Below are 13,691 nucleotides of genomic sequence, written 5' to 3'. Positions count from 1 at the left end.
CTACATGGGGCTGCCTTTGTGCCGAACTCGAAAGCTGCAGCTAGTGCAGAATGCCGCGGCCCGGCTGCTGTTAGGACTCCCAAGAAGGGAGCACATCCAACCAGGGCTCCGGGATCTGCACTGGCTGCCAATAGCTTACCGAGTCCGGTACAAGGTGCTGGTTATTACCTTTAAAGCCCTATATGGCCTAGGACCTGCCTACCTGAAGGACCGTCTCTCCCCACATGTTCCCCAGAGAGTACTGAGATCGGGAACTCAAAATCTCCTAGTTATCCCCGGGCCAAAAGAAGCCTGCTTAAAATCTACAAGGGACCGGGCCTTTTCTGTTACGGCCCCCTCCTGGTGGAACCAGCTGCCGGAAGAGGTGAGGGCCCTGCGGGACCTCGCCCAGTTCCGCAGGGCCTGTAAGACAACCCTCTTCCGGCTGGCCTATGACTAGCTGGTACAAGAAACTGAGTGTAGTTACACTAGATGTCTGCTGTCCCTAATGTTTTAAATGGTTTAAATGTCTTAAAATTTTAAATGTATCAATTATTTTAACTGTTTTTATGCTTAAATTCTATTTATGTCAAATTCTTACGTTGTGAGCCGCTCTGAGCCACTTGTTGGGAAGGGCGGGATATAAATCATAAAATAAATAAAAAATAAATCAAATAAATAGATCTGAAAGACACAAGTTCAAATATCCACTCTGCGATGGGGACTTGCGGGTGACCTTGGACTAGTCACACCCTCTTAACAGTGTTTCCTCTAAGCTGTGCTGGGGGTGCTGGCGCACAAAATTTTAAATGTCTGCTCAGGCATTTTAGCTTCCAGCTCACAAGCAATGGGGGATGGGGACACCTCTTTCTGGGGCCTATTGAATTGGATTCCCCAATTTCAATCTTTTTGAAACTTGGGGTTTTTGAGGAGAGGCACCAGCAGTTATGCAGCAAATTTGGTGCCTGTACCTCAAAAAACATCACTCCCAGAACCCAAGATACATTAAGATAAATTCTCCATTATAACCATGGGGCCCATTGACAATAATGGTCCCCATAGGCTATCATGGAGCAGAAAAATTTTTTTGACACCCTTATTATGACCTGGGAAAGCAATGGCAAACCACCCCATAACAAAACGTCCACCAAGAAAACGTTGTGAAGTGGCGTCAACCCATGGTTGGTAACAAATTGGTCCTTGCACAGATACTACCTTACCTTTTTATTATGTTTTTGAGTATTATTTGTAAGCTGCCTTGATTCACAGTAAAAGTGGGATATAAATATTTGAATAAATAAGTAGTTTGGAAAGGTTGATAACATTTAAGCAACTTCCTGTTTATTAGGTTAGGCAGGGTTCTGACAATGATTGATCCAACTCTGTTATACTTAGAATCATAGAATCACAGAGTTGGAAGGGGCCATCTAGTTCAATCCCATGGTAAACAAACTTATTGTGGAACAAGCTTTGGAACATGGCCACCTCTAGTATCTTATGTTGTTTGGTCTACGATTTCGCTGTTGTTGCTGTTTTCTTTTTCCTCCATCAACAAGCTGGAATAAACCATTTATATTTTTTCACTTTTTCTTTTTAGAGGACCATCTGGATTTTATGCTATTTTCACTTTGCTCCTGCCTTCTGATATTAAATTGGATAACAAAAGACTATTATAAAAACTTGTGCTTTTTAAGGTGGATTTTATTCTATCATCATCAAGAACACGGACATATTAATGGATATAAAATAAGCACTGATCTACAATCCCTTTCCACATTGACTGTCTTCTGTACCACTTTGTGCCCCCTTATTTGGATTATAAACAAAGAGCACAAACAGGTTTAGATGTGACACTGATTCATAGAAGGATACAAAAAAAGCACTGATTTACAACCCTTTTTTTACGGACTATTTTTTGGACCATCTATGGAATATTGTACCTTTTTTCTGTTACTGAGCAACAATAACTCTTCAGAAACAACTGCTCCCACCTTGCAGTCTCCTGTGTTCAACTCAATATTCAAATAAACAAGACTCTAACCTTTACTGCTACCTGCTGGACAACTCATACTTGGTATAACACACATTGTTAACAGACTATTCTACTTTTATTCTTTTGAAATTAAGACTGTCAAGAATTATTTTCAATTGCTTTAAAATTTGAACTGAAAATTTTCATATAATCAGTTGAAATAGCAGTTGTAGGCTAAAATTTTGTAGATATTTGATACCATGTTTATCAAATATTGATCTTTTTATCTATATCTTTCTATATCTATCTATCATCTGTCTGTCTATAGATAGATATGCTCGCATCCATTTATACTGTTAAAGATTGTGTAAGACATTTAAGATTATCTTTAAAAGATTGCTTATATTTTAAGATTGTAGAAGTTTAAGACTGTAATGCTATGATTATGCAAATATATGTAGCTTTATGGAAAAGTTATGTAAGGCATTCCAAAGCAGAAGAAAACTAACAAAGCTGAAAAAGATGACAACTGGAATAAGGTCTACAAAAAAAGAGACTAGTTCCAATGAAGACATTCAAATTATAACTGAGAAACCAGAAAAATCTTTTTTCCCAGCAAATTAAAACTTTAACTGCTGAACTTAAACAAGAAAATAGTTGCTAACTCAACTACAAGATATAAGGACTGAAATTTCAACTGAACTGCAAGAAATAAACCAAAAGATTCAAGAAAACAAGAGATTGAAGAACTTAAGACAAAGCAAAAAGATTCTGAAGGGAAACAAAAGAAGTTTGAGTAGTACAACAACATCAAGAATGCTCCATAAGAGAAGCAAATCAACGGACTGAAGTTCTAGAAACGAAACTTGGAACCAATAATCTATGATTTTGCAGCATTCCAGAATCCTTCCATGATCAGGACTTAGAAAACGGATTCAGAAAATGAATACAAGATTATTTCAAGTTACAAGGTGACCTCCCAGAAATTGAGCAAATCTTCAAATCAACTCAAGATAAGCAAGGCAGAACAACATACCAAGAGACATACTGGTCTCTTTCACCCACAAAAAATCAAAAGACACAATTTTATCACAACACTCAGAATTGATCATAAAGAAATTCAAATCTTTCAAGATCTTCTACCAGATACAATCAAGAAAAGGAAAGAATTTGGAAATCTGGCACAAGCACTTCAACAGAAAGATATACTTTACTGGTGGAGAATTCCATGTGAAATATTTTTTAGAAATATTTTTGCCAAAGGGTAAGAAAATAATAACAACATTAGAATAGGCAGAAGAATTCTCACAAGAACTGAAACTGAACAAAGCTCAGGCTCAGAAGACCCTGAACCTTCCCCCAAAGATGGAGAGTCAAGGGAAAAAAATAAAAAAATGAATGAGCTCAGAATAATCTCAACAAATCTTAACAGATTAAACTCCCTATTTGAAGCAGGAGAGGGCCGGGTACAGGGCTTCTTGCCCCGATGATGTCATTTGGGGTGGCGGGGGTGGCCTGGGGCTCTAGAATCCCTAGACCCGGGCCTGCTAAGACATTAATTGCTAAAGTTGGAAAAGCAGAAATTTTACTAAAAGCTCTAGTGGATCACAAAATAGATGGAGATTAAATTATAACTTCTTGCTGCAAGATGAAGTTAAAAAAAAAGGCATGGAAGATCTAATAGAATATTTTAAATTCAACAATATCAATGATACAACAGCATCACTAACATGGGAAGCCAGTAAGGCCTTTATGAGGGGAACCTTACTAGCAATAGCTGCAAGAAAGAAAAAGATAAAAATAAGATTCTCTGAAAAAAATAACAGACAAAATAAAGGCACTGGAACAAGAACATAAAAGTACTAGCAATAAAAACAAGTTGAAAGAGATCAAACATTTTTTAAAAAAAATCTGATCTGTTAGAAGTTGAAGAAATGCAGAAAAAGTTGAAATATTTAAGACAAAGGAACTTCGAATTTGCAAAGAAACCAGGAAGATACCTAGCTCATAGTCTAAGAAAAGGAAAGGAAAAGAGGAGGATACTAGGAATCAGAAAGGGAAGCCAAGTAATTTATTCAGAACAAGGAATGATGGATCAATTAAAACCCTTTTTCACAAACCTTTATAAAAAAGAACTTGCAAATGAGGAGGAAATGGGAAAATATTTACAGGAGTCACTATTTTAAAAAAATTTATGCCAGAACACAGAAAAATATTAAATCAAGTGATGACAATACAGGAAAAGAATTACACTATTAAAATTACACTATTAATTACACTATTAACATGAGGACTCATATTATTTGCTAGCAACAAGAAGTTTTCTTGGAATTGAAGAAAAAGAAATAGGCATAGCTGTTCCAGGATCAATTTTATTAAGAGATTGCTCCTGTTCCTTAATAAAGACTTAATTTCACTTGTTGAAATAGCTGTTTGGCAGTGGAGGACTTGGAGAATATTATTCAAGCATTATTGGGCAGAGGGGACTTTGGAGAAAAATGGACTCTTAAACATACTTTTGTACACCTGAGAACCCCTTTTGGAAGACTTTATAGCCTCTATGTACAGGTGCAGAAAGAGTGTCTTGTTATAGATCTCATTGTTGATGTTTTCTATGGTTTATATTGGGTGTCAAAAACACAACCCAGGGGCCGAATCAGGCCCCCCGGAGGGCTCATATCGGGCCCCCAAGCAACTGACTCTTGTCTGTTTCCTTCTCCCTCTTCCTTGCTTCCTTCTGTATCTCAGCTTGCTCTGCAAGGCCTGCTGAGTTGCAGAGGAGTTACAGAGCAAAACTTGATTTTCTCCATTGGTTGAGGCTCCTCCCCCTCCTGGTCCCCTGGGGAGGGAGGGAAAGAGCCAGGGCTTCCTTTGCCAGTTCCCTGGATCCTGTGGGAGAAATAAAAAGAAAGCACCTTTAAGACCAGCAAGTGCTAATGTTTTAAGCATGTTTTAATGGGTTTTTTTAAAAAAAAAAATCTATAGTTGTGTTTGTATCCTTTAAAAAGTTTATATCTCTGCTACCTAATCTTAAATAGGTACACACATGGCCCAGCCCAACACAGCTCAGCCCGGCCCGACAAGGTCTCATTTAGGTCAGATCCGGCCCTAATAACGATGAGTTCGACACCCCTGGTTTATATAGTTTTGTGACTGAATAGCATGAACCTTTAAGCATACCATTATATTTATACTTTGTTTCCAGTGAGAGGCTTTTTCTGCTTCTTGTCCTAAGTGGACAGCAGAAGGACAGTGTTGGCATGCGATAGTATATGTTACACAGTAGAAAGAATAGGTGAATGCCCCCACCTCCCCTGGCTGATACTGATAGGTCTTGTAAAAGTGTTGCCTAATGCAGATCAGTTGTGATTTTGCAATGGAATGATCCTGAGCAAGTACAAAACCTAGCAGTAGTGCACAGAGACGCTTGTACTTTTTAAAACCAAAGATAGACCATAGAAGACTGTTTTCATCTCACCCCTTTCTTACTGCTCCTGCCAAAGATGTTTAAGCTTTTAATTTTATTTATTGCATTTTTATACTACCTTATCTTAATAGCCCAAGGTGGTATACAAAGAAACCTGTTCATACATTAACACTGTAAGACAGAGCAGTAAAATATCACAATAAAACCAATGTATCTAACTATAAAAGAGAGTGATGGCAAAATCTACCTTTCTCTGGCCACTGCAAATAACTTCTAAAAGAAAAAAAGTCTGGCGTCTGCTTTGAAATGTCACCCAGGGTGGTCTAGTGTGATGTTTGAAGGGGGGGGAGTTCATACCTGGAGACTCTTGGAGAGATCAGCTTCCCTCCCACCCCAAGATAGTAGAGTTTCAGAGTGATCCTAAGCAGGTCTACTCAGAATCCTACTCAGGTCTGTCACTGGGAATTACTCCCAGAAAATTGTTCTTAGGAGTGAATGAGTGAGTGTGTGTGTGTGTGTATAAAATGCCAATAAGTTGTAGCCAACCTCTGGCAACCCCAGCAAGTGACTTTTAAGACAAATGAGAAGCAGAGGTGGTTTGCCACTTCCATCTTCTGCAGTCTTCCTTGGAGGTCTCCATCCAAGAACAATACAGGACAGAATCTGCTTAGCTTCTGAGATCTGATGAGTTCAGGTTGTACTTTGCCATCTTCCTTCTCTTAGGATTATATTGTCAACCTATTTTAAGGTTTAGATCCCACAGTAAACCCTCAGCACAGGATTCGCAATGCCTCTTCCATATTGAAAGTTAAAAATCAGTTAAGTAAAAGTAAACCTTATAAAATCCACACTAAAAATAATCAAGACTCAGCAGATAAAATTCCTGATTTCCTAAGAGTAAGAGTGCCTTTGGATGTGCTTCCAACAGCAAAATGTCTAGGCTGATTATGATTCTTGGGTGGGAAGAGGAAAAGGGGACCCCTAGAATCTGGCCTCCGAATACAAGGAAATAAAAATGATAATATTGAGGAAATGATGAAATAGGTTTTGGAGAGGCAGGTTGTAGCTTCTCTAAGTAATCAATAAACAAGTCCTATCCGGAGGACTTTTTAAAACCACATTTGCCAAATTTCAGAACCAAACAAATGTGTTCCTACTTGGCTTCCTCCTTTGCTGACCTTTTTGATCACATTTTCTGGACAGTTAAGGAAACGTCCCAGGCACAGCCCTGGAAAGCAATTTTTCCACTCTCTGGGCCAAATAACAGGGAGCTTAAACATCACATTTTTCAAACGCAGGCAGTGACAAGCCTGCATCTTCAAGTCTTGTGATAGATTGAGCCCTGTTTTGGGAAATGCACTAAAATATTTTCCACCCAGAAAGAGGGCAAGGGGAAATTAGTTAGCTTGGTAGTGCTGTGTCATCAAGCAAGATAGTTGAGACAGAGTTCCACTCATAAAAACGGGGGCCTCAATTCTGCATCCTGTGCACATGCAGAGCATGGTGCAGAGTAGTCCCCATAGGATCCCAGTGTAAGCCTCCCTACTTCTTTGCACAGTGTATTTTTCTTTTTCCAAGCACATTCAGTGCAAGCCTGGTAGACCACAGAGAGATCTAAGCAAGGCTGTCTTCCCAGAGCCTGTCCTTCACCAGGTTCTTCTCCTGCTAGCTTTTTCCAGCAGAAGCCAATAAGACGTGGAAGGGAGGGTCTCAGCTGGGCGTGAAGTCTCCTCAAGTCCACATGCAGCCATGCTTCATAAGTGACTCTCTTTTCTGAGGCTCTCAAGCAAACTGATTATGAATATTGCACTATTTTAAGGGTGTATTTGTATGTTATATTTTACCATGTTTATCATTTGCTGCAGAGGGGCTTTAGCTCCATAAACACTACTCAATACAAGGACCAGTACAGGAAGCCATTGTGTGTATTGCCTGCTCTGTCTATGGAGCCATAGCAGAAAAGCAACTAACATTGTTCATCATACAAAGGAAGTTATATTGTCTTGTACATATACTCAACAACAACAACAAAAGCCTTTATTGGCATATATCAGATTATAAATAGATAAACAAATACAGACATAACAAAAGCAATCATATGCAGCTATACAATGGACAATTGATCCTTGATTACCAAACTCAAGAATAAAGCAACCTTTTCAGTTATTTCAGATGACAAATCATTCAGAAGACGACAAACTTTTACAGCCTGTCATATTGGACAAAATTGGATCCAGAAACCTAAGGCGTATAATATCCTATAGGGGACAATAAACAAGAACGTGGGACAATGAGTCAACTTGTTTTAAATTACATATACAAAGTCTTAATGAGAGTGGAATTTTTTTATATCTACCATAGGTAACTGCTGATGGAATAGTATTGCATCTAGCAAGGGTAAATGCTCTACACAATTTTGGAACATGGAGAATTGATAAATAAGAAGGCAGGTGGCCAATAGTTAGGGAAACTCCAAAATTCAAAGGGTAGCAAGATTTATTCGCAGCACTAAATAGTTGTTGCAATTCAGTATCTAAAATTCTGCGTTTAATTAGACAATATACATTTGTAAAAGGGAGCATATAGAGAGTCCATAGACAAACTTAAGGTGATTATTTTCCTCTCTATGCAGGAAATCCATTTGGATGAGGAGGATTCTGACAGCATTTGATACTCCCTTTCCTCTACGGGACTCAGAGCAGCATAACTGAGGTTCTTGAGCGGTCTCCCCTCCAAGTATTGGCCAAATCTAGACCTGTGTCATGCCGTACCCTGGGAATAGTATGCGTTTTGTAGCACAGCAGGCATGAATGCTTCATTTCAAGAGTCAAGTCTTAGAATGGATGCAGGCTGCTAGGAGCGGATGGAGGAAAAGGACATGCAAATGACTTATTCCTCTCCCTCCACTTCAGATCCTACCCAAAGCAGAAAGATGTGCATTCTGTAATTTGTTCCCCTGTTGGGAAAACATGAATCTCTTACATGGGGGTATGCTGGGCCTGTTTGGGTTGTAAGTGTCAAGGCTGTCAGTCTGTGTGCAAGCTGGTAGGTGAGCTGGAAAGCAGTCAAGCAGATACACGGAGTTGGGAGATCTGGGAGTTCCATCAGAATGAGGCCAGAGTCAACAGCTTTAAAAGCCCAGTGTTTTGTTGACCTGTCACCTGCGCCTTATTGAGCTGGTTGCTGCAGCGCCACCCTCTGGCTAGCTGCAGTGGTGGTATATACATCAGAGAGCAGGCCTAATAAGTTCCTGTATTGGGAGGCTTCCATACTGATACAGAAAGGCTGGGAATCAAAAGTCCTGAACCACTAGTGGACTGCCAGCTGTGTAGGGCAGTCCACCAGGAACTTGGTAAACTTCATAGCATAGATGCTTGCAGGCTTCATAGATGCTTGCAAGCTTAGCTAGTGCCTGATGTAAAGAGCATTTATCCTAGAGCAGGGTTTCCCAAACTTCCCCTACACCCCGTGGCCCGGTTATTTTTACACTTCTCCTTCGTGGTCCACTAAAATTTGGGGGTGGAGCCAGGAGACAGGAAAGCCTGTCTTTCTTCTATAGAAGTCTCCAATGAAAATGGAGCTCAGGCTTTGCAGCCTGTGTCAGTCTTCAAGCCTAGCTTTTATCTGCACAACAGAGACATTGGGGGACGGAAGGAAGGAAAACGGAGCTCAGGCTTTGCAGCTTGTGTCAGTCTTCAAGCCTAGCTTTTCTCTGCACAACAGAGAGATGGGAAAGGAAGGAAGCAGAGCAGAGCTCATGCTTTTCTGGGGGCGGGGCTAGCTTTGGCTTTTCTTGTGACCCAGTATTGAGGCTTCCGTACCAAGTATTGAGGCCCGGTACCAAGTCGCAACCTACAAATGGAAAACACTACTTTAGAGCATGCCCTGGGATTTTCTGCAAACACTGAGGTTTGATGGCAGGTGTCTCAGTTGTAGGAAAACATTTCCCGAAGGTAGAAAGTTTTGAAAAGCATCACCCTGAGGGATCTTGCAGTGGTAGACAGAGGAGTTAGAAGGCATAATGCAAGACTTGTGAGCAGCATTCTAGATAGGAGGCTGTAAGCTGCGCAGGCTTGTGCTGTGTAAATCACATAGGCAAAGTTGTGTTGTCTTGTGCTGTAACTTTTAAACCACATTGTTTGTCCCGTTTTTCATCAAATGGAGGAGCCCAAGTGATATTTATGGTACAGAAACAGTGGCATGGTTCAGACTTCATGCCAATTCTTGCTATGTCATATGTGAGCGAGCCTGGGAGATCCTCAGGCTCACATGTTGCCTCCTCCCTTGTACATGATGTAAAGATTTCTGCTCATGTCCAACTTCCAACTACAGTTATCCCTCTTCTGGATTTCCTGATAGTATTAAATCAGAAATTGAGATAATGGCATGTAGGACAGAGAAAAGGTCTTTAGTTAAGATTGTTTCGGGGGGAGTGGAAGGAGGATGAGTTTGTAAAACTGAGATTCGGCCCAGGTTTGTTCACGTGGCAACAGATCGTGTGAGGCTTTGGTTACACCTGTAACATGATGATGTTAGCATCCCAACATGCTGGTAAATGTAATCTAAAGTAACGCCAATTAGGGACATACCAGCAGGTTACAGACATCTGTTCTCTGGGGATTGTCACCTTTCTCACTGGGGCAATCTGGTTTCCCTCAAAAGCACATGGGTTTCAGATATTTAGCTCTTTGATTGGGTGGTCATACATCACAGGAGCAGTCTAAGGGACTAACAACATTGTCAGAGCTTTGTTTGTAGAAAAAGCCCAGCAGGAACTTATTCGCATATTAGACCACACCCCCTGATGCCAAGCCAGCCGGAACTGCATTCCTGTGCGTTCCTGCTCAAAAAAAATCCCTGGACATTGTTCACCTCTTCAAGGGAAATGTGGGTTCCTAATTGTTCCTGTTCCTGGGTTTGACTGGATGTAGGCTGCTAGAGAGACAAATTCCTCCTCCTATTTCTCTTCCTCTCTCTTTCTCTTGCAGTTGTTCCATTAAAACTCTATCCCCCCCCAAAAAAAAACCCTTTGTTGGATCACAACAAAGTGTCAGTGTACTCCAGCATCCTGTAATCAACAAGTATAGTGCTTCCAAGAAGGCTTTTCCTTGTTTAGTCCCCAACAGGAAGGAGCCATGGCTGAAAAAGCATCTGCTTTGCATGCACAAGGTCCCAGGTTCAGTCTCCGGATGAAAGGGCCTGGTAATAATATGTTAGTGCTGTAATAGGTGACGTGAAAGACTGGTGCTTGTGACCAGTGTTCCCTCTAAGCTCAGTTAGTATGAGCTATCATTTTTGCGTTAGCTCAGGAAAAATGGCCCCAAAGCAAACTAATTTATGCAGTAGCTCACAACTTCAATGCCAGTAGCTCACAAAGTAGAATTTTTGTTCACAAGACTCCACAGCTTAGAGGCCTGTAACCCTAGAGAGCTGCTGCCAGTCGGATTAGACAGCACAATATTGATCTCGATAGACCAATGGTCTAACTCGGTATTAAGGTAGATTAGTGTGAACGTGTGTTCAGCATCTGGTATCCCAGAAATATGCTGCAATAGATAATTCTTTTAAAAAAAAAATAATCAGAAGTAACATAAATTATTCCAGAACATCAAAGATGACATCCAAGCCTAATAGACTAAACAGAAGACTTTATATTGCTACTCTGGCTGGTAGTGATACCCTCTTCTCTGCCCTTTTGTCTAATCTGTTCTAAAGCGTCCTGCATTGATGGTCAGTTTATGCCTGCTCGGGGTCGGTGTCTTGCTGCTACTGCCAGATTGCTCTCTGCACTCCTGACACCGTCGAGGTGACATCAGTTTGAGGCAATGATGTCTCAGTCCAGGTGGCGTCATCATCAGGGAACAGGATTGGTCTGGGTGGATGTATCTGTTCCCTATCTCTCGTATATTGCCTGACTTTGTGTTTAATTTCAGTTCCTCTCTTTTTTTTCCTGTTCCTACAGCTTGGGACAAACAAGAACAGTTTAAAAATATGACTGAGTTAAAAACAAACAAACAAAAAAGCCGGCTGCTCCTGTGGCCTTTGGTTTTGATTGTAACCACTGTTGGTAGTTGCTATCACAGTAGGTGAACCCAAGAAAAACAAAGACAGTCAGCTGAGCCAGGAATCACAACGCCTGGGTGTTTTGAAGGCAGCAAATTATCTTTGGTGAGCCGGTCAGATTGCTTGGGTAGGCAAAGATCTTCAGCTGCTTTTAAGGAATCTTCTTGGCTTGTCCTTCTTAAGCCTTTAATTTTTTTGTTTTGGTTTCCCCCCCCTAGATGGTTGGCAACTCAGCTGCTTCCTTTGTTATCCTCATCCCTCTCCTCCAGGATCAGGGACCGTAATTAAAGCGAACATCTTTTGCAAGCAGCTGGAGTCAAATTCCAGCTGACTGCAGCACCTGTGAAGACTCTACCTCTGCCTGAGGGGGCTGCGAGGTATGATGCCAGCCATGGGTTGCATGGCGACAGTGAGCGGAGGAGCACTCGGATTCACCAGCGAGTTTGGGACTGTTTGTGCCCTTCTGTGAGCTTCAGATAGCAGCGGTGCCAGGGAAAATGCAGTGTCTAGTTTAGACTAATTAGAAGGATGATTTGTGAAAGGCAGGCTATTTATTTAATTAATCACGGGCACAAAGCTATAAAGCCTATATTTTAAAAAAACCCTGTTAGTTTGCCATGTGGTTAATAGATTGTGGCGCATTAAAAAGTGACACGGTGATGTATTAAAAATGTTCCGGCAAAGGTTGGTGAATGTCTTCAAGGAACTTAAGCTGTCTGGTATCTGGCAGCTGAATAGAGAAATCTGGGGCCTGTTTTCAAACCAGGGATGTGTGCTCGAACATCTCTCTGGTTTGTTTTGTTTTTTTCACAGCATCTGTTAAAGGATTGTGTGGCAGATTTCTGAACATACATATAATGTTTGTTGTGGATTGTTTGCTTTTTAATTATAGGGGAAAGGATTTTTTTTGTGTGTATGCTTCTGTCTGTGTTTGTTTTTTTGCCATGATGAAGTTATGATTTCTTATATGGGGGTGTCATATAAGTATTGTGTAGGGTTTAGAGAGAGTGGGATTTAGACTGGGAAACCTGAATTTGAATCCCTTCTCATTCCCCAGTACCAATAGGCTAGGCATGGGTCCTCAGCCTTCATGAACCTTGTGCAGTTGCTGTGAAGATAAAGCTGGGGTACCGTATGTGCTGGCTTGAACCCCTTGGAGGAACAACGAGATAATAGGCAATATAATATGCAATTTAATGTATAAATAATTTTTGTGAGTAAATTATCCCTTTGCCCTTGTTGAGAGTAGAATGGAATTTCCCTTAGTGAAGCATCTGCACAAATTGAAGACCATCCTTGTATCACTATCAATAGCACCTGTATGATAATTCCCCCCCACCCTCCCCCTCCAGTTCTTTATCCATATAATGCAGGGCTACAACATGATTCCCCACCTCCTTAGTGCCAGGCTCAGTTTAAAGCGTAGCCATCATAAGATCCGGCTGATTTCCCTCCCAGTTTTCTTATGCCTCTTCTTGAGCTATTTAATGCCAGTTTAAGGGGGAAAGGAAGACACAACAACCAGAGAAATTTACACACACACACACATAAAACATGAATAGCTGCACACACTCTCACCCAGACATATCACAACCATACACTTATATAGACCCAACAAAGAATGCCTGAAACTTCTCTGATTGTGACCTTCCTCTGCTAATGCTGGAAATTGCAGGCAAGTATGTTTTGAAAGCGCTGGCAATCACTGGTATATGTTCCCGTTTGTCAAACACATGCCCGAAAATTCTAACCATTTCTTTGGATTAACTTGTCAATATTCCCTGGTATCTCTCTGAGGTTTCAGGCACTCCGTCTGCAGTGTGACTAGAATGACTAGAGGTATGTGTGTGCGCACACTGTTTGTGTTTGTGTGTGCTCATGGGCCCCCACAAATGCTTCTGTATGCATTAGTTATTGGATTGCTTAGGCTTGTGAAGGCCATGGCAGTTAGGCTTTTGCTGTAGATGCTCCAATTTTGCCCCATTGTTTTGAGGAGCATATAGCTGTGACTCAGGCTGAAGTTGCTAAGGAGAGCATCCTGCTCGGGGGGCACCATTACTCTGCCTGATGTGGTATAATAATTAACTGGAGCATTAGGAGGAGATTGGGGGGTGGGCTCAGAATAAAACATGAGTATGTTAATACAGCCTGGAGCTGATGTTGTAGTCATCATCGCAATGCAGATAAAGCATTTCTCATAAGCGCCGTTGCCTACTGGAGCCTCTGAAACATCTGGGCTTCTAATTGAAA

At 41.1% G+C, this 13,691-nt stretch overlaps 1 protein-coding gene across 2 annotated transcripts in view; it reads left to right on the top strand.

Annotated features, from left to right (window-relative positions):
* The window catches only part of MAPKAP1 (MAPK associated protein 1), a 214,488-nt gene that overhangs the window by 80,770 nt on the left and 120,027 nt on the right, over positions 1-13,691 (top strand). The window lies entirely within an intron of this gene.

This window comes from Heteronotia binoei, chromosome 12 (assembly GCF_032191835.1).
Source record: "Heteronotia binoei isolate CCM8104 ecotype False Entrance Well chromosome 12, APGP_CSIRO_Hbin_v1, whole genome shotgun sequence".
Lineage (NCBI taxonomy): Eukaryota > Metazoa > Chordata > Lepidosauria > Squamata > Gekkonidae > Heteronotia > Heteronotia binoei.
The sequence above is the reverse complement of the archived record's forward strand: the minus strand, read 5'-3'. Positions and strand labels throughout refer to the sequence as shown.